The following is a 26,983-nucleotide window of genomic DNA, read 5'->3' as shown; positions in this document are numbered from 1 at the left end:
GCTGCCTTTAGGAATGAGAAAAAAAAAAATATATATATATAAAATAGTAAAATGGAAGGGGAGTGATAGATTTAAATTAATCGTGAAGTGGAGCGCCCCCTGTACAAAGTAAAAGTGAGAAAAGCTTACAGCACCTGGTATTCCCAGGAGGTCTCCCATCCAAGTACTAACCAGACCCTAACCTGTTTAGCTTCCAAGATCAGATGAGATCGGGCGTGTTCAGGGTGGTATGGCCGTAAGCGAGAGATGCTACCAAAAACAGCCCTTTTGCATTACACGCGTCTATACATGCCAGTTAGTCCCATTGGATCCTACTCCTGGTTTTTTTTTTTTTTATCTGACTCACACTGCAGCCCCACCATCCAATCGGCAGCGCCGGACCCACACCAAACATTCACCAAACTACTCAGCCGGCAGCCTACCACAATTATTCCATTCTTTCCGCATCCGCACACTTCCTTCTTTTTAACTCCTTTTCACTACCGCACAGGTTAATCGCCGCACGTCCCCCGCCGGCAAACATTACTCCTTTGTCTACTGCATGTAGGCTTCTCTTAACGACCCTCTGTTATCAACTCCGCTAACAGCCACAAAATCTCCGCCGCACGAAGCCCACTGGTAGCTGCTGAATCACATGCTTCCCCAAAACGTCGCGCTGTCAGAACACTGGGAGCTACACACACCAACAAGTCCATACTGCAGGCTGCAGCCAGAACAATTTTCTACATTCAAACATCGACGGCCTCTTCTCTCTAAAAATTCACCAGACCGCTTCTACCACCAGCAAAGAAGTTTCCATCCCTAATTCCTCTGTGATTCCCACTAACCTAAACATTAAGCTGGCATTGAAGGGTGTGAATTACCCCGGCCAATCTGTTCTTTTAAATACAGCTTTTAGCAAGTTTTGAAAGGAGAAGAGCAGAACTTGCTATGCCAATAATATCGAGTCTTCTGTGGCGAAGTGGTTTTTGCATAGAAAACAAAGCGGTCAGTTGAAGAGGAATAATATCAGTACTTTGTTTAAAACTGTGTGTAAAAAGCTGTCTCTTTATCATTAACAATAAGTTGTAAAACGTGAATGGGGAGTGACAGTCTTCAAGTTTGTGAGAAGATCGCGCCCTGGTGGAATAAAGGCACGAACAGCTTACAGCACCTAGAATTACCAGGAAGTATTTAGAGTAAAACGGTTTCTAAAAGCTGCCTTTATGAATGAGAGAAAAAAAAAAAATATATATATATAAAATAGTAAAATGGAAGGGGAGTGATAGATTTAAATTAATCGTGAAGTGGAGCGCCCCCTGTATAAAGTAAAAGTGAGAAAAGCTTACAGCACCTGGTATTCCCCGGAGGTCTCCCATCCAAGTACTAACCAGACCCTAACCTGTTTAGCTTCCAAGATCAGATGAGATCGGGCGTGTTCAGGGTGGTATGGCCGTAAGCGAGAGATGCTACCAAAAACAGCCCTTTTGCATTACACGCGTCTATACATGCCAGTTAGTCCCATTGGATCCTACTCCTGGTTTTTTTTTTTTTTATCTGACTCACACTGCAGCCCCACCATCCAATCGGCAGCGCCGGACCCACACCAAACATTCACCAAACTACTCAGCCGGCAGCCTACCACAATTATTCCATTCTTTCCGCATCCGCACACTTCCTTCTTTTTAACTCCTTTTCACTACCGCACAGGTTAATCGCCGCACGTCCCCCGCCGGCAAACATTACTCCTTTGTCTACTGCATGTAGGCTTCTCTTAACGACCCTCTGTTATCAACTCCGCTAACAGCCACAAAATCTCCGCCGCACGAAGCCCACTGGTAGCTGCTGAATCACATGCTTCCCCAAAACGTCGCGCTGTCAGAACACTGGGAGCTACACACACCAACAAGTCCATACTGCAGGCTGCAGCCAGATCAACAATTTTCTACATTCAAACATCGACGGCCTCTTCTCTCTAAAAATTCACCAGACCGCTTCTACCACCAGCAAAGAAGTTTCCATCCCTAATTCCTCTGTGATTCCCACTAACCTAAATATTAAGCTGGCATTGAAGGGTGTGAATTACCCCGGCCAATCTGTTCTTTTAAATACAGCTTTTAGCAAGTTTTGAAAGGAGAAGAGCAGAACTTGCTATGCCAATAATATCGAGTCTTCTGTGGCGAAGTGGTTTTTGCATAGAAAACAAAGCGGTCAGTTGAAGAGGAATAATATCAGTACTTTGTTTAAAACTGTGTGTAAAAAGCTGTCTCTTTATCATTAACAATAAGTTGTAAAACGTGAATGGGGAGTGACAGTCTTCAAGTTGGTGAGAAGATCGCGCCCTGGTGGAATAAAGGCACGAACAGCTTACAGCACCTAGAATTACCAGGAAGTATTTAGAGTAAAACGGTTTCTAAAAGCTGCCTTTAGGAATGAGAAAAAAAAAAAATATATATATAAAATAGTAAAATGGAAGGGGAGTGATAGATTTAAATTAATCGTGAAGTGGAGCGCCCCCTGTACAAAGTAAAAGTGAGAAAAGCTTACAGCACCTGGTATTCCCAGGAGGTCTCCCATCCCAGTACTAACCAGACCCTAACCTGTTTAGCTTCCAAGATCAGATGAGATCGGGCGTGTTCAGGGTGGTATGGCCGTAAGCGAGAGATGCTACCAAAAACAGCCCTTTTGCATTACACGCGTCTATACATGCCAGTTAGTCCCATTGGATCCTACTCCTGGTTTTTTTTTTTTTTATCTGACTCACACTGCAGCCCCACCATCCAATCGGCAGCGCCGGACCCACACCAAACATTCACCAAACTACTCAGCCGGCAGCCTACCACAATTATTCCATTCTTTCCGCATCCGCACACTTCCTTCTTTTTAACTCCTTTTCACTACCGCACAGGTTAATCGCCGCACGTCCCCCGCCGGCAAACATTACTCCTTTGCCTACTGCATGTAGGCTTCTCTTAACGACCCTCTGTTATCAACTCCGCTAACAGCCACAAAATCTCCGCCGCACGAAGCCCACTGGTAGCTGCTGAATCACATGCTTCCCCAAAACGTCGCGCTGTCAGAACACTGGGAGCTACACACACCAACAAGTCCATACTGCAGGCTGCAGCCAGAACAATTTTCTACATTCAAACATCGACGGCCTCTTCTCTCTAAAAATTCACCAGACCGCTTCTACCACCAGCAAAGAAGTTTCCATCCCTAATTCCTCTGTGATTCCCACTAACCTAAATATTAAGCTGGCATTGAAGGGTGTGAATTACCCCGGCCAATCTGTTCTTTTAAATACAGCTTTTAGCAAGTTTTGAAAGGAGAAGAGCAGAACTTGCTATGCCAATAATATCGAGTCTTCTGTGGCGAAGTGGTTTTTGCATAGAAAACAAAGCGGTCAGTTGAAGAGGAATAATATCAGTACTTTGTTTAAAACTGTGTGTAAAAAGCTGTCTCTTTATCATTAACAATAAGTTGTAAAACGTGAATGGGGAGTGACAGTCTTCAAGTTGGTGAGAAGATCGCGCCCTGGTGGAATAAAGGCACGAACAGCTTACAGCACCTGGAATTACCAGGAAGTATTTAGAGTAAAACAGCTTCTAAAAGCTGCCTTTATGAATGAGAGAAAAAAAAAATATATATATAAAATAGTAAAATGGAAGGGGAGTGATAGATTTAAATTAATCGTGAAGTGGAGCGCCCCCTGTATAAAGTAAAAGTGAGAAAAGCTTACAGCACCTGGTATTCCCAGGTGGTCTCCCATCCAAGTACTAACCACACCCTACCCTGCTTGGCTTCCGAGATCAGACGAGATCGGGCGTGTTCAGGGTGGTATGGCCGTGAGCGAGAAAAACTCCCAAAAACAGCCCTTTTGCATTACACGCCTCTATACATGCCAGTTAGTCCCATTGGATCCTACTCCTGTTTTTTTTTTTTTTATCTGACTCACACTGCAGCCCCACCATCCAATCGGCAGCGCCGGACCCACACCAAACATTCACCAAACTACTCAGCCGGCAGCCTACCACAATTATTCCATTCTTTCCGCATCCGCACACTTCCTTCTTTTTAACTCCTTTTCACTACCGCACAGGTTAATCGCCGCACGTCCCCCGCCAGCAAACATTACTCCTTTGCCTACTGCATGTAGGCTTCTCTTAACGACCCTCTGTTATCAACTCCGCTAACAGCCACAAAATCTCCGCTGCACAAAGCCCACTGGTAGCTGCTGAATCACATGCTTCCCCAAAACGTCGCGCTGTCAGAACACTGGGAGCTACACACAGCAACAAGTCCATACTGCAGGCTGCAGCCAGAACTATTTTCTACATTCAAACATCGACGGCCTCTTCTCTCTAAAAATTCACCAGACCGCTTCTACCACCAGCAAAGAAGTTTCCATCCCTAATTCCTCTGTGATTCCCACTAACCTAAACATTAAGCTGGCATTGAAGGGTGTGAATTACCCCGGCCAATCTGTTCTTTTAAATACAGCTTTTAGCAAGTTTTGAAAGGAGAAGAGCAGAACTTGCTATGCCAATAATATCGAGTCTTCTGTGGCGAAGTGGTTTTTGCATAGAAAACAAAGCGGTCAGTTGAAGAGGAATAATATCAGTACTTTGTTTAAAACTGTGTGTAAAAAGCTGTCTCTTTATCATTAACAATAAGTTGTAAAACGTGAATGGGGAGTGACAGTCTTCAAGTTTGTGAGAAGATCGAGCACTGGTGGAATAAAGGCACGAACAGCTTAAAGCACCTAGAATTACCAGGAAGTATTTAGAGTAAAACGGTTTCTAAAAGCTGCCTTTAGGAATGAGAGAAAAAAAAAATATATATATATAAAATAGTAAAATGGAAGGGGAGTGATAGATTTAAATTAATCGTGAAGTGGAGCGCCCCCTGTACAAAGTAAAAGTGAGAAAAGCTTACAGCACCTGGTATTCCCAGGTGGTCTCCCATCCAAGTACTAACCAGACCCTACCCAGCTTCCGAGATCAGATGAGATCGGGCGTGTTCAGGGTGGTATGGCCGTAAGCGAGAGTTGCTACCAAAAACAGCCCTTTTGCATTACACGCGTCTATACATGCCAGTTAGTCCCATTGGATCCTACTCCTGGTTTTTTTTTTTTTTATCTGACTCACACTGCAGCCCCACCATCCAATCGGCAGCGCCGGACCCACACCAAACATTCACCAAACTACTCAGCCGGCAGCCTACCACAATTATTCCATTCATTCCGCATCCGCACACTTCCTTCTTTTTAACTCCTTTTCACTACCGCACAGGTTAATCGCCGCACGTCCCCCGCCGGCAAACATTACTCCTTTGCCTACAGCATGCAGGCTTCTCTTAACGACCCTCTGTTATCAACTCCGCTAACAGCCACAAAATCTCCGCCGCACGAAGCCCACTGGTAGCTGCTGAATCACATGCTTCCCCAAAACGTCGCGCTGTCAGAACACTGGGAGCTACACACACCAACAAGTCCATACTGCAGGCTGCAGCCAGAACAATTTTCTACATTCAAACATCGACGGCCTCTTCTCTCTAAAAATTCACCAGACCGCTTCTACCACCAGCAAAGAAGTTTCCATCCCTAATTCCTCTGTGATTCCCACTAACCTAAACATTAAGCTGGCATTGAAGGGTGTGAATTACCCCGGCCAATCTGTTCTTTTAAATACAGCTTTTAGCAAGTTTTGAAAGGAGAAGAGCAGAACTTGCTATGCCAATAATATCGAGTCTTCTGTGGCGAAGTGGTTTTTGCATAGAAAACAAAGCGGTCAGTTGAAGAGGAATAATATCAGTACTTTGTTTAAAACTGTGTGTAAAAAGCTGTCTCTTTATCATTAACAATAAGTTGTAAAACGTGAATGGGGAGTGACAGTCTTCAAGTTTGTGAGAAGATCGCGCCCTGGTGGAATAAAGGCACGAACAGCTTACAGCACCTAGAATTACCAGGAAGTATTTAGAGTAAAACGGTTTCTAAAAGCTGCCTTTATGAATGAGAGAAAAAAAAATATATATATATAAAATAGTAAAATGGAAGGGGAGTGATAGATTTAAATTAATCGTGAAGTGGAGCGCCCCCTGTACAAAGTAAAAGTGAGAAAAGCTTACAGCACCTGGTATTCCCAGGTGGTCTCCCATCCAAGTACTAACCAGACCCTACCCAGCTTCCGAGATCAGATGAGATCGGGCGTGTTCAGGGTGGTATGGCCGTAAGCGAGAGTTGCTACCAAAAACAGCCCTTTTGCATTACACGCGTCTATACATGCCAGTTAGTCCCATTGGATCCTACTCCTGGTTTTTTTTTTTTTTATCTGACTCACACTGCAGCCCCACCATCCAATCGGCAGCGCCGGACCCACACCAAACATTCACCAAACTACTCAGCCGGCAGCCTACCACAATTATTCCATTCTTTCCGCATCCGCACACTTCCTTCTCTTTAAGTCCTTTTCACTACCGCACAGGTTAATCGCCGCACGTCCCCCGCCGGCAAACATTACTCCTTTGCCTACAGCATGCAGGCTTCTCTTAACGACCCTCTGTTATCAACTCCGCTAACAGCCACAAAATCTCCGCCGCACGAAGCCCACTGGTAGCTGCTGAATCACATGCTTCCCCAAAACGTCGCGCTGTCAGAACACTGGGAGCTACACACACCAACAAGTCCATACTGCAGGCTGCAGCCAGAACAATTTTCTACATTCAAACATCGACGGCCTCTTCTCTCTAAAAATTCACCAGACCGCTTCTACCACCAGCAAAGAAGTTTCCATCCCTAATTCCTCTGTGATTCCCACTAACCTAAACATTAAGCTGGCATTGAAGGGTGTGAATTACCCCGGCCAATCTGTACTTTTAAATACAGCTTTTAGCAAGTTTTGAAAGGAGAAGAGCAGAACTTGCTATGCCAATAATATCGAGTCTTCTGTGGCGAAGTGGTTTTTGCATAGAAAACAAAGCGGTCAGTTGAAGAGGAATAATATCAGTACTTTGTTTAAAACTGTGTGTAAAAAGCTGTCTCTTTATCATTAACAATAAGTTGTAAAACGTGAATGGGGAGTGACAGTCTTCAAGTTTGTGAGAAGATCGCGCCCTGGTGGAATAAAGGCACGAACAGCTTACAGCACCTAGAATTACCAGGAAGTATTTAGAGTAAAACGGTTTCTAAAAGCTGCCTTTATGAATGAGAGAAAAAAAATATATATATATCTATAAAATAGTAAAATGGAAGGGGAGTGATAGATTTAAATTAATCGTGAAGTGGAGCGCCCCCTGTATAAAGTAAAAGTGAGAAAAGCTTACAGCACCTGGTATTCCCAGGAGGTCTCCCATCCAAGTACTAACCAGACCCTAACCTGTTTAGCTTCCAAGATCAGATGAGATCGGGCGTGTTCAGGGTGGTATGGCCGTAAGCGAGAGATGCTACCAAAAACAGCCCTTTTGCATTACACGCGTCTATACATGCCAGTTAGTCCCATTGGATCCTACTCCTGGTTTTTTTTTTTTTTATCTGACTCACACTGCAGCCCCACCATCCAATCGGCAGCGCCGGACCCACACCAAACATTCACCAAACTACTCAGCCGGCAGCCTACCACAATTATTCCATTCTTTCCGCATCCGCACACTTCCTTCTTTTTAACTCCTTTTCACTACCGCACAGGTTAATCGCCGCACGTCCCCCGCCGGCAAACATTACTCCTTTGTCTACTGCATGTAGGCTTCTCTTAACGACCCTCTGTTATCAACTCCGCTAACAGCCACAAAATCTCCGCCGCACGAAGCCCACTGGTAGCTGCTGAATCACATGCTTCCCCAAAACGTCGCGCTGTCAGAACACTGGGAGCTACACACACCAACAAGTCCATACTGCAGGCTGCAGCCAGAACAATTTTCTACATTCAAACATCGACGGCCTCTTCTCTCTAAAAATTCACCAGACCGCTTTTACCACCAGCAAAGAAGTTTCCATCCCTAATTCCTCTGTGATTCCCACTAACCTAAATATTAAGCTGGCATTGAAGGGTGTGAATTACCCCGGCCAATCTGTTCTTTTAAATACAGCTTTTAGCAAGTTTTGAAAGGAGAAGAGCAGAACTTGCTATGCCAATAATATCGAGTCTTCTGTGGCGAAGTGGTTTTTGCATAGAAAACAAAGCGGTCAGTTGAAGAGGAATAATATCAGTACTTTGTTTAAAACTGTGTGTAAAAAGCTGTCTCTTTATCATTAACAATAAGTTGTAAAACGTGAATGGGGAGTGACAGTCTTCAAGTTGGTGAGAAGATCGCGCCCTGGTGGAATAAAGGCACGAACAGCTTACAGCACCTAGAATTACCAGGAAGTATTTAGAGTAAAACGGTTTCTAAAAGCTGCCTTTAGGAATGAGAAAAAAAAAATATATATATATAAAATAGTAAAATGGAAGGGGAGTGATAGATTTAAATTAATCGTGAAGTGGAGCGCCCCCTGTACAAAGTAAAAGTGAGAAAAGCTTACAGCACCTGGTATTCCCAGGAGGTCTCCCATCCAAGTACTAACCAGACCCTAACCTGTTTAGCTTCCAAGATCAGATGAGATCGGGCGTGTTCAGGGTGGTATGGCCGTAAGCGAGAGATGCTACCAAAAACAGCCCTTTTGCATTACACGCGTCTATACATGCCAGTTAGTCCCATTGGATCCTACTCCTGGTTTTTTTTTTTTTTATCTGACTCACACTGCAGCCCCACCATCCAATCGGCAGCGCCGGACCCACACCAAACATTCACCAAACTACTCAGCCGGCAGCCTACCACAATTATTCCATTCTTTCCGCATCCGCACACTTCCTTCTTTTTAACTCCTTTTCACTACCGCACAGGTTAATCGCCGCACGTCCCCCGCCGGCAAACATTACTCCTTTGTCTACTGCATGTAGGCTTCTCTTAACGACCCTCTGTTATCAACTCCGCTAACAGCCACAAAATCTCCGCCGCACGAAGCCCACTGGTAGCTGCTGAATCACATGCTTCCCCAAAACGTCGCGCTGTCAGAACACTGGGAGCTACACACACCAACAAGTCCATACTGCAGGCTGCAGCCAGAACAATTTTCTACATTCAAACATCGACGGCCTCTTCTCTCTAAAAATTCACCAGACCGCTTTTACCACCAGCAAAGAAGTTTCCATCCCTAATTCCTCTGTGATTCCCACTAACCTAAATATTAAGCTGGCATTGAAGGGTGTGAATTACCCCGGCCAATCTGTTCTTTTAAATACAGCTTTTAGCAAGTTTTGAAAGGAGAAGAGCAGAACTTGCTATGCCAATAATATCGAGTCTTCTGTGGCGAAGTGGTTTTTGCATAGAAAACAAAGCGGTCAGTTGAAGAGGAATAATATCAGTACTTTGTTTAAAACTGTGTGTAAAAAGCTGTCTCTTTATCATTAACAATAAGTTGTAAAACGTGAATGGGGAGTGACAGTCTTCAAGTTGGTGAGAAGATCGCGCCCTGGTGGAATAAAGGCACGAACAGCTTACAGCACCTAGAATTACCAGGAAGTATTTAGAGTAAAACGGTTTCTAAAAGCTGCCTTTAGGAATGAGAAAAAAAAAATATATATATATAAAATAGTAAAATGGAAGGGGAGTGATAGATTTAAATTAATCGTGAAGTGGAGCGCCCCCTGTACAAAGTAAAAGTGAGAAAAGCTTACAGCACCTGGTATTCCCAGGAGGTCTCCCATCCAAGTACTAACCAGACCCTAACCTGTTTAGCTTCCAAGATCAGATGAGATCGGGCGTGTTCAGGGTGGTATGGCCGTAAGCGAGAGATGCTACCAAAAACAGCCCTTTTGCATTACACGCGTCTATACATGCCAGTTAGTCCCATTGGATCCTACTCCTGGTTTTTTTTTTTTTTATCTGACTCACACTGCAGCCCCACCATCCAATCGGCAGCGCCGGACCCACACCAAACATTCACCAAACTACTCAGCCGGCAGCCTACCACAATTATTCCATTCTTTCCGCATCCGCACACTTCCTTCTTTTTAACTCCTTTTCACTACCGCACAGGTTAATCGCCGCACGTCCCCCGCCGGCAAACATTACTCCTTTGCCTACTGCATGTAGGCTTCTCTTAACGACCCTCTGTTATCAACTCCGCTAACAGCCACAAAATCTCCGCCGCACGAAGCCCACTGGTAGCTGCTGAATCACATGCTTCCCCAAAACGTCGCGCTGTCAGAACACTGGGAGCTACACACACCAACAAGTCCATACTGCAGGCTGCAGCCAGAACAATTTTCTACATTCAAACATCGACGGCCTCTTCTCTCTAAAAATTCACCAGACCGCTTTTACCACCAGCAAAGAAGTTTCCATCCCTAATTCCTCTGTGATTCCCACTAACCTAAATATTAAGCTGGCATTGAAGGGTGTGAATTACCCCGGCCAATCTGTTCTTTTAAATACAGCTTTTAGCAAGTTTTGAAAGGAGAAGAGCAGAACTTGCTATGCCAATAATATCGAGTCTTCTGTGGCGAAGTGGTTTTTGCATAGAAAACAAAGCGGTCAGTTGAAGAGGAATAATATCAGTACTTTGTTTAAAACTGTGTGTAAAAAGCTGTCTCTTTATCATTAACAATAAGTTGTAAAACGTGAATGGGGAGTGACAGTCTTCAAGTTGGTGAGAAGATCGCGCCCTGGTGGAATAAAGGCACGAACAGCTTACAGCACCTAGAATTACCAGGAAGTATTTAGAGTAAAACGGTTTCTAAAAGCTGCCTTTAGGAATGAGAAAAAAAAAAATATATATATATAAAATAGTAAAATGGAAGGGGAGTGATAGATTTAAATTAATCGTGAAGTGGAGCGCCCCCTGTACAAAGTAAAAGTGAGAAAAGCTTACAGCACCTGGTATTCCCAGGAGGTCTCCCATCCAAGTACTAACCAGACCCTAACCTGTTTAGCTTCCAAGATCAGATGAGATCGGGCGTGTTCAGGGTGGTATGGCCGTAAGCGAGAGATGCTACCAAAAACAGCCCTTTTGCATTACACGCGTCTATACATGCCAGTTAGTCCCATTGGATCCTACTCCTGGTTTTTTTTTTTTTTATCTGACTCACACTGCAGCCCCACCATCCAATCGGCAGCGCCGGACCCACACCAAACATTCACCAAACTACTCAGCCGGCAGCCTACCACAATTATTCCATTCTTTCCGCATCCGCACACTTCCTTCTTTTTAACTCCTTTTCACTACCGCACAGGTTAATCGCCGCACGTCCCCCGCCGGCAAACATTACTCCTTTGCCTACTGCATGTAGGCTTCTCTTAACGACCCTCTGTTATCAACTCCGCTAACAGCCACAAAATCTCCGCCGCACGAAGCCCACTGGTAGCTGCTGAATCACATGCTTCCCCAAAACGTCGCGCTGTCAGAACACTGGGAGCTACACACACCAACAAGTCCATACTGCAGGCTGCAGCCAGAACAATTTTCTACATTCAAACATCGACGGCCTCTTCTCTCTAAAAATTCACCAGACCGCTTCTACCACCAGCAAAGAAGTTTCCATCCCTAATTCCTCTGTGATTCCCACTAACCTAAATATTAAGCTGGCATTGAAGGGTGTGAATTACCCCGGCCAATCTGTTCTTTTAAATACAGCTTTTAGCAAGTTTTGAAAGGAGAAGAGCAGAACTTGCTATGCCAATAATATCGAGTCTTCTGTGGCGAAGTGGTTTTTGCATAGAAAACAAAGCGGTCAGTTGAAGAGGAATAATATCAGTACTTTGTTTAAAACTGTGTGTAAAAAGCTGTCTCTTTATCATTAACAATAAGTTGTAAAACGTGAATGGGGAGTGAAAGTCTTCAAGTTGGTGAGAAGATTGCGCCCTGGTGGAATAAAGGCACGAACAGCTTACAGCACCTAGAATTACCAGGAAGTATTTAGAGTAAAACGGCTTCTAAAAGCTGCCTTTATGAATGAGAGAAAAAAAAAAAATATATATAAAATAGTAAAATGGAAGGGGAGTGATAGATTTAAATTAATCGTGAAGTGGAGCGCCCCCTGTATAAAGTAAAAGTGAGAAAAGCTTACAGCACCTGGTATTCCCAGGTGGTCTCCCATCCAAGTACTAACCAGACCCTACCCTGCTTGGCTTCCGAGATCAGACGAGATCGGACGTGTTCAGGGTGGTATGGCCGTAAGCGAGAGATGGTACCAAAAACAGCCCTTTTGCATTACACGCGTCTATACATGCCAGTTAGTCCCATTGGATCCTACTCCTGGTTTTTTTTTTTTTTTATCTGACTCACACTGCAGCCCCACCATCCAATCGGCAGCGCCGGACCCACACCAAACATTCACCAAACTACTCAGCCGGCAGCCTACCACAATTATTCCATTCTTTCCGCATCCGCACACTTCCTTCTTGTTAACTCCTTTTCACTACCGCACAGGTTAATCGCCGCACGTCCCCCGCCGGCAAACATTACTCCTTTGCCTACTGCATGTAGGCTTCTTTTAACGACCCTCTGTTATCAACTCCGCTAACAGCCACAAAATCTCCGCCGCACGAAGCCCACTGGTAGCTGCTGAATCACATGCTTCCCCAAAACGTCGCGCTGTCAGAACACTGGGAGCTACACAGACCAACAAGTCCATACTGCAGGCTGCAGCCAGAACAATTTTCTACATTCAAACATCGACGGCCTCTTCTCTCTAAAAATTCACCAGACCGCTTCTACCACCAGCAAAGAAGTTTCCATCCCTAATTCCTCTGTGATTCCCACTAACCTAAACATTAAGCTGGCATTGAAGGTTGTGAATTACCCCGGCCAATCTGTTCTTTTAAATACAGCTTTTAGCAAGTTTTGAAAGGAGAAGAGCAGAACTTGCTATGCCAATAATATCGAGTCTTCTGTGGCGAAGTGGTTTTTGCATAGAAAACAAAGCGGTCAGTTGAAGAGGAATAATATCAGTACTTTCTTTAAAACTGTGTGTAAAAAGCTGTCTCTTTATCATTAACAATAAGTTGTAAAACGTGAATGGGGAGTGACAGTCTTCAAGTTTGTGAGAAGATCGCGCCCTGGTGGAATAAAGGCACGAACAGCTTACAGCACCTAGAATTACCAGGAAGTATTTAGAGTAAAACGGTTTCTAAAAGCTGCCTTTATGAATGAGAGAAAAAAAAAATATATATATATATATAAAATAGTAAAATGGAAGGGGAGTGATAGATTTAAATTAATCGTGAAGTGGAGCACCCCCTGTATAAAGTAAAAGTGAGAAAAGCTTACAGCACCTGGTATTCCCAGGAGGTCTCCCATCCAAGTACTAACCAGACCCTAACCTGTTTAGCTTCCAAGATCAGATGAGATCGGGCGTGTTCAGGGTGGTATGGCCGTAAGCGAGAGATGCTACCAAAAACAGCCCTTTTGCATTACACGCGTCTATACATGCCAGTTAGTCCCATTGGATCCTACTCCTGGTTTTTTTTTTTTTTATCTGACTCACACTGCAGCCCCACCATCCAATCGGCAGCGCCGGACCCACACCAAACATTCACCAAACTACTCAGCCGGCAGCCTACCACAATTATTCCATTCTTTCCGCATCCGCACACTTCCTTCTTTTTAACTCCTTTTCACTACCGCACAGGTTAATCGCCACACGTCCCCCGCCGGCAAACATTACTCCTTTGCCTACTGCATGTAGGCTTCTCTTAACGACCCTCTGTTATCAACTCCGCTAACAGCCACAAAATCTCCGCCGCACGAAGCCCACTGGTAGCTGCTGAATCACATGCTTCCCCAAAACGTCGCGCTGTCAGAACACTGGGAGCTACACACACCAACAAGTCCATACTGCAGGCTGCAGCCAGAACAATTTTCTACATTCAAACATCGACGGCCTCTTCTCTCTAAAAATTCACCAGACCGCTTCTACCACCAGCAAAGAAGTTTCCATCCCTAATTCCTCTGTGATTCCCACTAACCTAAATATTAAGCTGGCATTGAAGGGTGTGAATTACCCCGGCCAATCTGTTCTTTTAAATACAGCTTTTAGCAAGTTTTGAAAGGAGAAGAGCAGAACTTGCTATGCCAATAATATCGAGTCTTCTGTGGCGAAGTGGTTTTTGCATAGAAAACAAAGCGGTCAGTTGAAGAGGAATAATATCAGTACTTTGTTTAAAACTGTGTGTAAAAAGCTGTCTCTTTATCATTAACAATAAGTTGTAAAACGTGAATGGGGAGTGACAGTCTTCAAGTTGGTGAGAAGATCGCGTCCTGGTGGAATAAAGGCACGAACAGCTTACAGCACCTAGAATTACCAGGAAGTATTTAGAGTAAAACGGTTTCTAAAAGCTGCCTTTATGAATGAGAGAAAAAAAAATATATATATATAAAATAGTAAAATGGAAGGGGAGTGATAGATTTAAATTAATCGTGAAGTGGAGCGCCCCCTGTATAAAGTAAAAGTGAGAAAAGCTTACAGCACCTAGTATTCCCAGGTGGTCTCCCATCCAAGTACTAACCAGACCCTACCCTGCTTGGCTTCCGAGATCAGACGAGATCGGGCGTGTTCAGGGTGGTATGGCCGTAAGCGAGAGATGGTACCAAAAACAGCCCTTTTGCATTACACGCGTCTATACATGCCAGTTAGTCCCATTGGATCCTACTCCTGGTTTTTTTTTTTTTTTATCTGACTCACACTGCAGCCCCACCATCCAATCGGCAGCGCCGGACCCACACCAAACATTCACCAAACTACTCAGCCGGCAGCCTACCACAATTATTCCATTCTTTCCGCATCCGCACACTTCCTTCTTTTTAACTCCTTTTCACTACCGCACAGGTTAATCGCCGCACGTCCCCCGCCGGCAAACATTACTCCTTTGCCTACTGCATGTAGGCTTCTCTTAACGACCCTCTGTTATCAACTCCGCTAACAGCCACAAAATCTCCGCCGCACGAAGCCCACTGGTAGCTGCTGAATCACATGCTTCCCCAAAACGTCGCGCTGTCAGAACACTGGGAGCTACACACACCAACAAGTCCATACTGCAGGCTGCAGCCAGAACTATTTTCTACATTCAAACATCGACGGCCTCTTCTCTCTAAAAATTCACCAGACCGCTTCTACCACCAGCAAAGAAGTTTCCATCCCTAATTCCTCTGTGATTCCCACTAACCTAAACATTAAGCTGGCATTGAAGGGTGTGAATTACCCCGGCCAATCTGTTCTTTTAAATACAGCTTTTAGCAAGTTTTGAAAGGAGAAGAGCAGAACTTGCTATGCCAATAATATCGAGTCTTCTGTGGCGAAGTGGTTTTTGCATAGAAAACAAAGCGGTCAGTTGAAGAGGAATAATATCAGTACTTTGTTTAAAACTGTGTGTAAAAAGCTGTCTCTTTATCATTAACAATAAGTTGTAAAACGTGAATGGGGAGTGACAGTCTTCAAGTTTGTGAGAAGATCGCGCCCTGGTGGAATAAAGGCACGAACAGCTTACAGCACCTAGAATTACCAGGAAGTATTTAGAGTAAAACGGTTTCTAAAAGCTGCCTTTATGAATGAGAGAAAAAAAAAAATATATATATAAAATAGTAAAATGGAAGGGGAGTGATAGATTTAAATTAATCGTGAAGTGGAGCGCCCCCTGTATAAAGTAAAAGTGAGAAAGGCTTACAGCACCTGGTATTCCCAGGTGGTCTCCCATCCAAGTACTAACCAGACCCTACCCTGCTTGGCTTCTGAGATCAGACGAGATCGGGCGTGTTCAGGGTGGTATGGCCGTAAGCGAGAGACGCTACCCAAAACAGCCCTTTTGCATTACACGCCTCTCTACATGCCAGTTAGTCCCATTGGATCCTACTCCTGGTTTTTTTTTTTTTTTATCTGACTCACACTGCAGCACCACCATCCAATCGGCAGCGCCGGACCCACACCAAACATTCACCAAACTACTCAGCCAGCAGCCTACCACAATTATTCCATTCTTTCCGCATCCGCACACTTCCTTCTTTTTAACTCCTTTTCACTACCGCACAGGTTAATCGCCGCACGTCCCCCGCCGGCAAACATTACTCCTTTGCCTACTGCATGTAGGCTTCTCTTAACGACCCTCTGTTATCAACTCCGCTAACAGCCACAAAATCTCCGCCGCACGAAGCCCACTGGTAGCTGCTGAATCACATGCTTCCCCAAAACGTCGCGCTGTCAGAACACTGGGAGCTACACACACCAACAAGTCCATACTGCAGGCTGCAGCCAGAACAATTTTCTACATTCAAACATCGACGGCCTCTTCTCTCTAAAAATTCACCAGACCGCTTCTACCACCAGCAAAGAAGTTTCCATCCCTAATTCCTCTGTGATTCCCACTAACCTAAACATTAAGCTGGCATTGAAGGGTGTGAATTACCCCGGCCAATCTGTTCTTTTAAATACAGCTTTTAGCAAGTTTTGAAAGGAGAAGAGCAGAACTTGCTATGCCAATAATATCGAGTCTTCTGTGGCGAAGTGGTTTTTGCATAGAAAACAAAGAGGTCAGTTGAAGAGGAATAATATCAGTACTTTGTTTAAAACTGTGTGTAAAAAGCTGTCTCTTTATCATTAACAATAAGTTGCAAAACGTGAATGGGGAGTGACAGTCTTCAAGTTTGTGAGAAGATCGCGCCCTGGTGGAATAAAGGCACGAACAGCTTACAGCACCTAGAATTACCAGGAAGTATTTAAAGTAAAATGGTGTGTAAAAGCTGCCTTTATGAATGAGAGAAAAATATATATATAAATAAAATAGTAAAATGGAAGGGGAGTGATAGATTTAAATTAATCATGAAGTGGAGCGCCCCCTGTATAAAGTAAAAGTGAGAAAAGCTTACAGCACCTGGTATTCCCAGGAGGTCTCCCATCCAAGTACTAACCAGACTCTACCCTGCTTGGCTTCCGAGATCGGATGAGATCGGGCGTGTTCAGGGTGGTATGGCCATAAGCGAGAGACGCTACCAAAAACCGCCCTTTTGCATTACACGCGTCTATACATGCCAGTTAGTCCCATTGGATCATACTCCTGTTTTTTTTTTTTTTTTATCTGACTCACACTGCAGCACCACCATCCAATCGGCAGCGCCGGACCCACACCAAACATTCACCAAACTACTCAGCCGGCAGCCTACCACAATTATTCCATTCTTTCCGCATCCGCACACTTCCTTCTTTTTAACTCCTTTTCACTACCGCACAGGTTAATCGCCGCACGTCCCCCGCCGGCAAACATTACTCCTTTGCCTACTGCATGCAGGCTTCTCTTAACGACCCTGTGTTATCAACTCCGCTAACAGCCACAAAATCTCCGCCGCACGAAGCCCACTGGTAGCTGCTGAATCACATGCTTCCCCAAAACGTCGCGCTGTCAGAACACTGGGAGCTACACACACCAACAAGTCCATACTGCAGGCTGCAGCCAGAACAATTTTCTACATTCAAACATCGACGGCCTCTTCTCTCTAAAAATTCACCAGACCGCTTCTACCACCAGCAAAGAAGTTTCCATCCCTAATTCCTCTGTGATTCCCACTAACCTAAACATTAAGCTGGTATTGAAGGGTGTGAATTACCCCGGCCAATCTGTTCTTTTAAATACAGCTTTTAGCAAGTTTTGAAAGGAGAAGAGCAGAACTTGCTATGCCAATAATATCGAGTCTTCTGTGGCGAAGTGGTTTTTGCATAGAAAACAAAGCGGTCAGTTGAAGAGGAATAATATCAGTACTTTGTTTAAAACTGTGTGTAAAAAGCTGTCTCTTTATCATGAACAATAAGTTGTAAAACGTGAATGGGGAGAAACAGTCTTCAAGTTTGTGAGAAGATCGCGCCCTGGTGGAATAAAGGCACGAACAGCTTACAGCACCTAGAATTACCAGGAAGTATTTGGAGTAAAACGGTGTGTAAAAGCTGCCTTTATGAATGACAGAAATATATATATATATATAAAATAGTAAAATGGAAGGGGAGTGATAGATTTAAATTAATCGTGAAGTGGAGCGCCCCCTGTATAAAGTAAAAGTGAGAAAAGCTTACAGCACCTGGTATTCCCAGGAGGTCTCCCATCCAAGTACTAACCAGACCCTACCCTGCTTGGCTTCCGAGATCGGATGAGATCGGGCGTGTTCAGGGTGGTATGGCCATAAGCGAGCGACGTGACCAAAAACAGCCCTTTTGCATTACACGCGTCTATACATGCCAGTTAGCCCCATTGGATCATACTCCTGGTTTTTTTTTTTTTTTTATCTGACTGACACTGCAGCACCACCATCCAATCGGCAGCGCCGGACCCACACCAAACATTCACCAAACTACTCAGCCGGCAGCCTACCACAATTATTCCATTCTTTCCGTATCCGCACACTTCCTTCTTTTTAACTCCTTTTCACTACCGCACAGGATAATCGCCGCACGTCCCCCGCCGGCAAACATTACTCCTTTGCCTACTGCATGCAGGCTTCTCTTAACGACCCTCTGTTATCAACTCCGCTAACAGCCACAAAATCTCTGCCACACGAAGCCCACTGGTAGCTGCTGAATCACATGCTTCCCCAAAACGTCGCGCTGTCAGAACACTGGGAGCTACACACACCAACAAGTCCATACTGCAGGCTGCAGCCAGAACTATTTTCTACATTCAAACATCGACGGCCTCTTCTCTCTAAAAATTCACCAGACCGCTTCTACCACCAGCAAAGAAGTTTCCATCCCTAATTCCTCTGTGATTCCCACTAACCTAAACATTAAGCTGACATTGAAGGGTGTGAATTACCCCAGCCAATCTGTTCTTTTAAATACAGCTTTTAGCAAGTTTTGAAAGGAGAAGAGCAGAACTTGCTATGCCAATAATATCGAGTCTTCTGTGGTGAAGTGGTTTTTGCATAGAAAACAAAGCGGTCAGTTGAAGAGGAATAATATCAGTACTTTGTTTAAAACTGTGTGTAAAAAGCTGTCTCTTTATCATTAACAATAAGTTGTAAAACGTGAATGGGGAGTGACAGTCTTCAAGTTTGTGAGAAGATCGCGCCCTGGTGGAATAAAGGCACGAACAGCTTACAGCACCTAGAATTACCAGGAAGTATTTAAAGTAAAATGGTGTGTAAAAGCTGCCTTTATGAATGAGAGAAAAATATATATATATATAAAATAGTAAAATGGAAGGGGAGTGATAGATTTAAATTAATCATGAAGTGGAGCGCCCCCTGTATTAAGTAAAAGTGAGAAAAGCTTACAGCACCTGGTATTCCCAGGAGGTCTCCCATCCAAGTACTAACCAGACTCTACCCTGCTTGGCTTCCGAGATCGGATGAGATCGGGCGTGTTCAGGGTGGTATGGCCATAAGCTAGAGATGCGACCAAAAACAGCCCTTTTGCATTACACGCGTCTATACATGCCAGTTAGTCCCATTGGATCATACTCCTGTTTTTTTATTTTTTTTTTATCTGACTCACACTGCAGCACCACCATCCAATCGGCAGCGCCGGACCCACACCAAACATTCACCAAACTACTCAGCCGGCAGCCTAGCACAATTATTCCATTCTTTCCGCATCCGCACACTTCCTTCTTTTTAACTCCTTTTCACTACCGCACAGGTTAATCGCCGCACGTCCCCCGCCGGCAAACATTACTCCTTTGCCTACTGCATGCAGGCTTCTCTTAACGACCCTCTGTTATCAACTCCGCTAACAGCCACAAAATCTCCGCCGCACGAAGCCCACTGGTAGCTGCTGAATCACATGCTTCCCCAAAACGTCGCGCTGTCAGAACACTGGGAGCTACACACACCAACAAGTCCATACTGCAGGCTGCAGCCAGAACAATTTTCTACATTCAAACATCGACGGCCTCTTCTCTCTAAAAATTCACCAGACCGCTTCTACCACCAGCAAAGAAGTTTCCATCCCTAATTCCTCTGTGATTCCCACTAACCTAAACATTAAGCTGGCATTGAAGGGTGTGAATTACCCCGGCCAATCTGTTCTTTTAAATACAGCTTTTAGCAAGTTTTGAAAGGAGAAGAGCAGAACTTGCTATGCCAATAATATGGAGTCTTCTGTGGCGAAGTGGTTTTTGCATAGAAAACAAAGCGGTCAGTTGAAGAGGAATAATATCAGTACTTTGTTTAAAACTGTGTGTAAAAAGCTGTCTCTTTATCATTAACAATAAGTTGTAAAACGTGAATGGGGAGAAACAGTCTTCAAGTTTGTGAGAAGATCGCGCCCTGGAGGAATAAAGGCACGAACAGCTTACAGCACCTAGAATTACGAGGAAGTATTTGGAGTAAAACGGTGTGTAAAAGCTGCCTTTATGAATGAGAGAAAAATATATATATATATATAAAATAGTAAAATGGAAGGGGAGTGATAGATTTAAATTAATCGTGAAGTGGAGCGCCCCCTGTATAAAGTAAAAGTGAGAAAAGCTTACAGCACCTGGTATTCCCAGGAGGTCTCACATCCAAGTACTAACCAGACCCTACCCTGCTTGGCTTCCGAGATCGGATGAGATCGGGCGTGTTCAGGGTGGTATGGCCATAAGCGAGAGATGCGACCAAAAACAGCCCTTTTGCATTACACACGTCTATACATGCCAGTTAGTCCCATTGGATCCTACTCCTGGTTTTTTTTTTTTTTATCTGACTCACACTGCAGCACCACCATCCAATCGGCAGCGCCGGACCCACACCAAACATTCACCAAACTACTCAGCCGGCAGCCTACCACAATTATTCCATTCTTTCCGCATCCGCACACTTCCTTCTTTTTAACTCCTTTTCACTACCGCACAGGTTAATCGCCGCACGTCCCCCGCCGGCAAACATTACTCCTTTGCCTACTGCATGCAGGCTTCTCTTAACGACCCTCTGTTATCAACTCCGCTAACAGCCACAAAATCTCCGCCGCACGAAGCCCACTGGTAGCTGCTGAATCACATGCTTCCCCAAAACGTCGCGCTGTCAGAACACTGGGAGCTACACACACCAAGTCCATACTGCAGGCTGCAGCCAGAACAATTTTCTACATTCAAACATCGACGGCCTCTTCTCTCTAAAAATTCACCAGACCGCTTCTACCACCAGCAAAGAAGTTTCCATCCCTAATTCCTCTGTGATTCCCACTAACCTAAACATTAAGCTGGTATTGAAGGGTGTGAATTACCCCGGCCAATCTGTTCTTTTAAATACAGCTTTTAGCAAGTTTTGAAAGGAGAAGAGCAGAACTTGCTATGCCAATAATATCGAGTCTTCTGTGGCGAAGTGGTTTTTGCATAGAAAACAAAGCGGTCAGTTGAAGAGGAATAATATCAGTACTTTGTTTAAAACTGTGTGTAAAAAGCTGTCTCTTTATCATTAACAATAAGTTGTAAAACGTGAATGGGGAGAAACAGTCTTCAAGTTTGTGAGAAGATCGTGCCCTGCTGGAATAAAGGCACGAACAGCTTACAGCACCTAGAATTACCAGGAAGTATTTGGAGTAAAACGGTGTGTAAAAGCTGCCTTTATGAATGAGAGAAATATATATATATATATAAAATAGTAAAATGGAAGGGGAGTGATAGATTTAAATTAATCGTGAAGTGGAGCGCCCCCTGTATAAAGTAAAAGTGAGAAAAGCTTACAGCACCTGGTATTCCCAGGAGGTCTCACATCCAAGTACTAACCAGACCCTACCCTGCTTGGCTTCCGAGATCGGATGAGATCGGGCGTGTTCAGGGTGGTATGGCCATAAGCGAGAGATGCGACCAAAAACAGCCCTTTTGCATTACACACGTCTATACATGCCAGTTAGTCCCATTGGATCCTACTCCTGGTTTTTTTTTTTTTTATCTGACTCACACTGCAGCACCACCATCCAATCGGCAGCGCCGGACCCACACCAAACATTCACCAAACTACTCAGCCGGCAGCCTACCACAATTATTCCATTCTTTCCGCATCCGCACACTTCCTTCTTTTTAACTCCTTTTCACTACCGCACAGGTTAATCGCCGCACGTCCCCCGCCGGCAAACATTACTCCTTTGCCTACTGCATGCAGGCTTCTCTTAACGACCCTCTGTTATCAACTCCGCTAACAGCCACAAAATCTCCGCCGCACGAAGCCCACTGGTAGCTGCTGAATCACATGCTTCCCCAAAACGTCGCGCTGTCAGAACACTGGGAGCTACACACACCAAGTCCATACTGCAGGCTGCAGCCAGAACAATTTTCTACATTCAAACATCGACGGCCTCTTCTCTCTAAAAATTCACCAGACCGCTTCTACCACCAGCAAAGAAGTTTCCATCCCTAATTCCTCTGTGATTCCCACTAACCTAAACATTAAGCTGGTATTGAAGGGTGTGAATTACCCCGGCCAATCTGTTCTTTTAAATACAGCTTTTAGCAAGTTTTGAAAGGAGAAGAGCAGAACTTGCTATGCCAATAATATCGAGTCTTCTGTGGCGAAGTGGTTTTTGCATAGAAAACAAAGCGGTCAGTTGAAGAGGAATAATATCAGTACTTTGTTTAAAACTGTGTGTAAAAAGCTGTCTCTTTATCATTAACAATAAGTTGTAAAACGTGAATGGGGAGAAACAGTCTTCAAGTTTGTGAGAAGATCGTGCCCTGCTGGAATAAAGGCACGAACAGCTTACAGCACCTAGAATTACCAGGAAGTATTTGGAGTAAAACGGTGTGTAAAAGCTGCCTTTATGAATGAGAGAAATATATATATATATATAAAATAGTAAAATGGAAGGGGAGTGATAGATTTAAATTAATCGTGAAGTGGAGCGCCCCCTGTATAAAGTAAAAGTGAGAAAAGCTTACAGCACCTGGTATTCCCAGGAGGTCTCCCATCCAAGTACTAACCAGACCCTACCCTGCTTGGCTTCCGAGATCAGATGAGATCGGGCGTGTTCAGGGTGGTATGGCCATAAGCGAGAGATGCGACCAAAAACAGCCCTTTTGCATTACACGCGTCTATACATGCCAGTTAGTCCCATTGGATCCTACTCCTGTTTTTTTTTTTTTTTATCTGACTCACACTGCAGCACCACCATCCAATCGGCAGCGCCGGACCCACACCAAACATTCACCAAACTACTCAGCCGGCAGCCTACCACAATTATTCCATTCTTTCCGCATCCGCACACTTCCTTCTTTTTAACTCCTTTTCACTACCGCACAGGTTAATCGCCGCACGTCCCCCGCCGGCAAACATTACTCCTTTGCCTACTGCATGCAGGCTTCTCTTAACGACCCTCTGTTATCAACTCCGCTAACAGCCACAAAATCTCCGCCGCACGAAGCCCACTGGTAGCTGCTGAATCACATGCTTCCCCAAAACGTCGCGCTGTCAGAACACTGGGAGCTACACACACCAACAAGTCCATACTGCAGGCTGCAGCCAGAACTATTTTCTACAATCAAACATCGACGGCCTCTTCTCTCTAAAAATTCACCAGACCACTTCTACCACCAGCAAAGAAGTTTCCATCCCTAATTCCTCTGTGATTCCCACTAACCTAAACATTAAGCTGGCATTGAAGGGTGTGAATTACCCCGGCCAATCTGTTCTTTTAAATACAGCTTTTAGCAAGTTTTGAAAGGAGAAGAGCAGAACTTGCTATGCCAATAATATCGAGTCTTCTGTGGCGAAGTGGTTTTTGCATAGAAAACAAAGCGGTCAGTTGAAGAGGAATAATATCAGTACTTTCTTTAAAACTGTGTGTAAAAAGCTGTCTCTTTATCATTAACAATAAGTTGTAAAACGTGAATGGAGAGTGACAGTCTTCAAGTTTGTGAGAAGATCGCGCCCTGGTGGAATAAAGGCACGAACAGCTTACAGCACCTAGAATTACCAGGAAGTATTTAAAGTAAAATGGTGTGTAAAAGCTGCCTTTATGAATGAGAGAAAAATATATATATATATAAAATAGTAAAATGGAAGGGGAGTGATAGATTTAAATTAATCGTGAAGTGGAGCGCCCCCTGTATAAAGTAAAAGTGAGAAAAGCTTACAGCACCTGGTATTCCCAAGAGGTCTCCCATCCAAGTACTAACCAGACCCTACCCTGCTTGGCTTCCGAGATCGGATGAGATCGGGCGTGTTCAGGGTGGTATGGCCATAAGCGAGAGACGCTACCAAAAACAGCCCTTTTGCATTACACGCGTCTATACATGCCAGTTAGTCCCATTGGATCATACTCCTGTTTTTTTTTTTTTTTTTATCTGACTCACACTGCAGCACCACCATCCAATCGGCAGCGCCGGACCCACACCAAACATTCACCAAACTACTCAGCCGGCAGCCTACCACAATTATTCCATTCTTTCCGCATCCGCACACTTCCTTCTTTTTAACTCCTTTTCACTACCGCACAGGTTAATCGCCGCACGTCCCCCGCCGGCAAACATTACTCCTTTGCCTGCTGCATGCAGGCTTCTCTTAACGACCCTCTGTTATCAACTCCGCTAACAGCCACAAAATCTCCGCCGCACGAAGCCCACTGGTAGCTGCTGAATCACATGCTTCCCCAAAACGTCGCGCTGTCAGAACACTGGGAGCTACACACACCAACAAGTCCATACTGCAGGCTGCAGCCAGAACTATTTTCTACATTCAAACATCGACGGCCTCTTCTCTCTAAAAATTCACCAGACCGCTTCTACCACCAGCAAAGAAGTTTCCATCCCTAATTCCTCTGTGATTCCCACTAACCTAAACATTAAGCTGGCATTGAAGGGTGTGAATTACCCCGGCCAATCTGTTCTTTTAAATACAGCTTTTAGCAAGTTTTGAAAGGTGAAGAGCAGAACTTGCTATGCCAATAATATCGAGTCTTCTGTGGCGAAGTGGTTTTTGCATAGAAAACAAAGCGGTCAGTTGAAGAGGAATAATATCAGTACTTTCTTTAAAACTGTGTGTAAAAAGCTGTCTCTTTATCATTAACAATAAGTTGTAAAACGTGAATGGGGAGTGACAGTCTTCAAGTTTGTGAGAAGATCGCGCCCTGGTGGAATAAAGGCACGAACAGCTTACAGCACCTAGAATTACCAGGAAGTATTTGGAGTAAAACGGTGTGTAAAAGCTGCCTTTATGAATGAGAGAAATATATATATATATATATATATAAAATAGTAAAATGGAAGGGGAGTGATAGATTTAAATTAATCGTGAAGTGGAGCGCCCCCTGTATAAAGCAAAAGTGAGAAAAGCTTACAGCACCTGGTATTCCCAGGAGGTCTCCCATCCAAGTACTAACCAGACCCTACCCTGCTTGGCTTCCGAGATCGGATCAGATTGGGCGTGTTCAGGGTGGTATGGCCATAAGCGAGAGATGCGACCAAAAACAGCCCTTTTGCATTACACGCGTCTATACATGCCAGTTAGTCCCATTGGATCCTACTCCTTTTTTTTTTTTTTTTTTATCTGACTCACACTGCAGCCCCACCATCCAATCGGCAGCGCCGGACCCACACCAAACATTCACCAAACTACTCAGCCGGCAGCCTACCACAATTATTCCATTCTTTCCGCATCCGCACACTTCCTTCTTTTTAACTCCTTTTCACTACTGCACAGGTTAATCGCTGCACGTCCCCCGCCGGCAAAGATTACTCCTTTGCCTACTGCATGCAGGCTTCTCTTAACGACCCTCTGTTATCAACTCCGCTAACAGCCACAAAATCTCTGCCGCACGAAGCCCACTGGTAGCTGTTGAATCACATGCTTCCCCAAAACGTCGCACTGTCAGAACACTGGGAGCTACACACACCAACAAGTCCATACTGCAGGCTGCAGCCAGAACTATTTTCTACATTCAAACATCGACGGCCTCTTCTCTCTAAAAATTCACCAGACCGCTTCTACCACCAGCAAAGAAGTTTCCATCCCTAATTCCTCTGTGATTCCCACTAACCTAAACATTAAGCTGGCATTGAAGGGTGTGAATCACCCCGGCCAATCTGTTCTTTTAAATACAGCTTTTAGCAAGTTTTGAAAGGAGAAGAGCAGAACTTGCTATGCCAATAATATCGAGTCTTCTGTGGCGAAGTGGTTTTTGCATAGAAAACAAAGCGGTCAGTTGAAGAGGAATAATATCAGTACTTTGTTTAAAACTGTGTGTAAAAAGCTGTCTCTTTATCATTAACAATAAGTTGTAAAACGTGAATGGGGAGTGACAGTCTTCAAGTTTGTGAGAAGATCGCGCCCTGGTGGAATAAAGGCACGGACAGCTTACAGCACCTAGAATTACCAGGAAGTATTTAAAGTAAAATGGTGTGTAAAAGCTGCCTTTATGAATGAGAGAAAAATATATATATATATATATATATATATATATAAAATAGTAAAATGGAAGGGGAGTGATAGATTTAAATTAATCGTGAAGTGGAGCGCCCCCTGTATAAAGTAAAAGTGAGAAAAGCTTACAGCACCTGGTATTCCCAGGAGGTCTCCCATCCAAGTACTAACCAAACCCTACCCTGCTTGGCTTCCGAGATCGGATGAGATCGGGCGTGTTCAGGGTGGTATGGCCATAAGCGAGAGACGTGACCAAAAACAGCCCTTTTGCATTACACGCGTCTATACATGCCAGTTAGTCCCATTGGATCCTACTCCTGTTTTTTTTTTTTTTTTTTATCTGACTCACACTGCAGCACCACCATCCAATCGGCAGCGCCGGACCCACACCAAACATTCACCAAACTACTCAGCCGGCAGCCTACCACAATTATTCCATTCTTTCCGCATCCGCACACTTCCTTCTTTTTAACTCCTTTTCACTACTGCACAGGTTAATCGCTGCACGTCCCCCGCCGGCAAACATTACTCCTTTGCCTACTGCATGCAGGCTTCTCTTAACGACCCTCTGTTATCAACTCCGCTAACAGCCACAAAATCTCCGCTGCACGAAGCCCACTGGTAGCTGCTGAATCACATGCTTCCCCAAAACGTCGCGCT

General features: G+C 44.5%; 21 non-coding genes and 2 pseudogenes across 21 annotated transcripts; all 23 read right to left on the bottom strand.

Moving 5' to 3' along the window:
* Window positions 1–122: 122 nt before the first annotated feature.
* Window positions 123–241, bottom strand: LOC125735520 (5S ribosomal RNA). Its single transcript, XR_007394815.1, has one exon. It is a non-coding gene; the product is annotated as a 5S ribosomal RNA (ribosomal RNA).
* Window positions 242–1,321: 1,080 nt separating this feature from the next.
* Window positions 1,322–1,440, bottom strand: LOC125736606 (5S ribosomal RNA). The gene has a single exon (XR_007395882.1). It is a non-coding gene; the product is annotated as a 5S ribosomal RNA (ribosomal RNA).
* Window positions 1,441–2,519: 1,079 nt separating this feature from the next.
* On the bottom strand, window positions 2,520–2,638 carry LOC125735441 (5S ribosomal RNA). Its single transcript, XR_007394737.1, has one exon. It is a non-coding gene; the product is annotated as a 5S ribosomal RNA (ribosomal RNA).
* A 1,076-nt stretch (window positions 2,639–3,714) lies between these two features.
* LOC125736693 (5S ribosomal RNA) lies at window positions 3,715–3,833 on the bottom strand. The gene has a single exon (XR_007395967.1). It is a non-coding gene; the product is annotated as a 5S ribosomal RNA (ribosomal RNA).
* A 1,077-nt stretch (window positions 3,834–4,910) lies between these two features.
* LOC125731514 (5S ribosomal RNA) lies at window positions 4,911–5,024 on the bottom strand (annotated as a pseudogene).
* A 1,077-nt stretch (window positions 5,025–6,101) lies between these two features.
* Window positions 6,102–6,215, bottom strand: LOC125731513 (5S ribosomal RNA; annotated as a pseudogene).
* A 1,080-nt stretch (window positions 6,216–7,295) lies between these two features.
* LOC125735519 (5S ribosomal RNA) lies at window positions 7,296–7,414 on the bottom strand. Its single transcript, XR_007394814.1, has one exon. It is a non-coding gene; the product is annotated as a 5S ribosomal RNA (ribosomal RNA).
* A 1,076-nt stretch (window positions 7,415–8,490) lies between these two features.
* LOC125735518 (5S ribosomal RNA) lies at window positions 8,491–8,609 on the bottom strand. The gene has a single exon (XR_007394813.1). It is a non-coding gene; the product is annotated as a 5S ribosomal RNA (ribosomal RNA).
* A 1,076-nt stretch (window positions 8,610–9,685) lies between these two features.
* Window positions 9,686–9,804, bottom strand: LOC125735516 (5S ribosomal RNA). Its single transcript, XR_007394811.1, has one exon. It is a non-coding gene; the product is annotated as a 5S ribosomal RNA (ribosomal RNA).
* Window positions 9,805–10,881: 1,077 nt separating this feature from the next.
* Window positions 10,882–11,000, bottom strand: LOC125735515 (5S ribosomal RNA). The gene has a single exon (XR_007394810.1). It is a non-coding gene; the product is annotated as a 5S ribosomal RNA (ribosomal RNA).
* A 1,076-nt stretch (window positions 11,001–12,076) lies between these two features.
* On the bottom strand, window positions 12,077–12,195 carry LOC125734430 (5S ribosomal RNA). Its single transcript, XR_007393742.1, has one exon. It is a non-coding gene; the product is annotated as a 5S ribosomal RNA (ribosomal RNA).
* A 1,083-nt stretch (window positions 12,196–13,278) lies between these two features.
* LOC125735514 (5S ribosomal RNA) lies at window positions 13,279–13,397 on the bottom strand. Its single transcript, XR_007394809.1, has one exon. It is a non-coding gene; the product is annotated as a 5S ribosomal RNA (ribosomal RNA).
* A 1,077-nt stretch (window positions 13,398–14,474) lies between these two features.
* Window positions 14,475–14,593, bottom strand: LOC125734219 (5S ribosomal RNA). Its single transcript, XR_007393541.1, has one exon. It is a non-coding gene; the product is annotated as a 5S ribosomal RNA (ribosomal RNA).
* Window positions 14,594–15,671: 1,078 nt separating this feature from the next.
* On the bottom strand, window positions 15,672–15,790 carry LOC125734725 (5S ribosomal RNA). The gene has a single exon (XR_007394028.1). It is a non-coding gene; the product is annotated as a 5S ribosomal RNA (ribosomal RNA).
* Window positions 15,791–16,866: 1,076 nt separating this feature from the next.
* LOC125734854 (5S ribosomal RNA) lies at window positions 16,867–16,985 on the bottom strand. Its single transcript, XR_007394157.1, has one exon. It is a non-coding gene; the product is annotated as a 5S ribosomal RNA (ribosomal RNA).
* Window positions 16,986–18,061: 1,076 nt separating this feature from the next.
* LOC125732664 (5S ribosomal RNA) lies at window positions 18,062–18,180 on the bottom strand. Its single transcript, XR_007392037.1, has one exon. It is a non-coding gene; the product is annotated as a 5S ribosomal RNA (ribosomal RNA).
* A 1,077-nt stretch (window positions 18,181–19,257) lies between these two features.
* LOC125734853 (5S ribosomal RNA) lies at window positions 19,258–19,376 on the bottom strand. The gene has a single exon (XR_007394156.1). It is a non-coding gene; the product is annotated as a 5S ribosomal RNA (ribosomal RNA).
* A 1,080-nt stretch (window positions 19,377–20,456) lies between these two features.
* On the bottom strand, window positions 20,457–20,575 carry LOC125735305 (5S ribosomal RNA). Its single transcript, XR_007394602.1, has one exon. It is a non-coding gene; the product is annotated as a 5S ribosomal RNA (ribosomal RNA).
* A 1,072-nt stretch (window positions 20,576–21,647) lies between these two features.
* Window positions 21,648–21,766, bottom strand: LOC125735304 (5S ribosomal RNA). Its single transcript, XR_007394601.1, has one exon. It is a non-coding gene; the product is annotated as a 5S ribosomal RNA (ribosomal RNA).
* A 1,072-nt stretch (window positions 21,767–22,838) lies between these two features.
* On the bottom strand, window positions 22,839–22,957 carry LOC125733032 (5S ribosomal RNA). Its single transcript, XR_007392390.1, has one exon. It is a non-coding gene; the product is annotated as a 5S ribosomal RNA (ribosomal RNA).
* Window positions 22,958–24,032: 1,075 nt separating this feature from the next.
* Window positions 24,033–24,151, bottom strand: LOC125733085 (5S ribosomal RNA). The gene has a single exon (XR_007392443.1). It is a non-coding gene; the product is annotated as a 5S ribosomal RNA (ribosomal RNA).
* Window positions 24,152–25,234: 1,083 nt separating this feature from the next.
* LOC125736859 (5S ribosomal RNA) lies at window positions 25,235–25,353 on the bottom strand. Its single transcript, XR_007396127.1, has one exon. It is a non-coding gene; the product is annotated as a 5S ribosomal RNA (ribosomal RNA).
* A 1,092-nt stretch (window positions 25,354–26,445) lies between these two features.
* Window positions 26,446–26,564, bottom strand: LOC125733697 (5S ribosomal RNA). The gene has a single exon (XR_007393034.1). It is a non-coding gene; the product is annotated as a 5S ribosomal RNA (ribosomal RNA).
* Window positions 26,565–26,983: the final 419 nt, after the last annotated feature.

The sequence above is a fragment of the Brienomyrus brachyistius genome, chromosome 2 (genome assembly GCF_023856365.1).
Source record: "Brienomyrus brachyistius isolate T26 chromosome 2, BBRACH_0.4, whole genome shotgun sequence".
NCBI classification, from domain to species: Eukaryota; Metazoa; Chordata; class Actinopteri; order Osteoglossiformes; family Mormyridae; genus Brienomyrus; species Brienomyrus brachyistius.
Note: the sequence above shows the minus strand (reverse complement) of the source record. Positions and strands in the feature narration are given on the sequence as shown.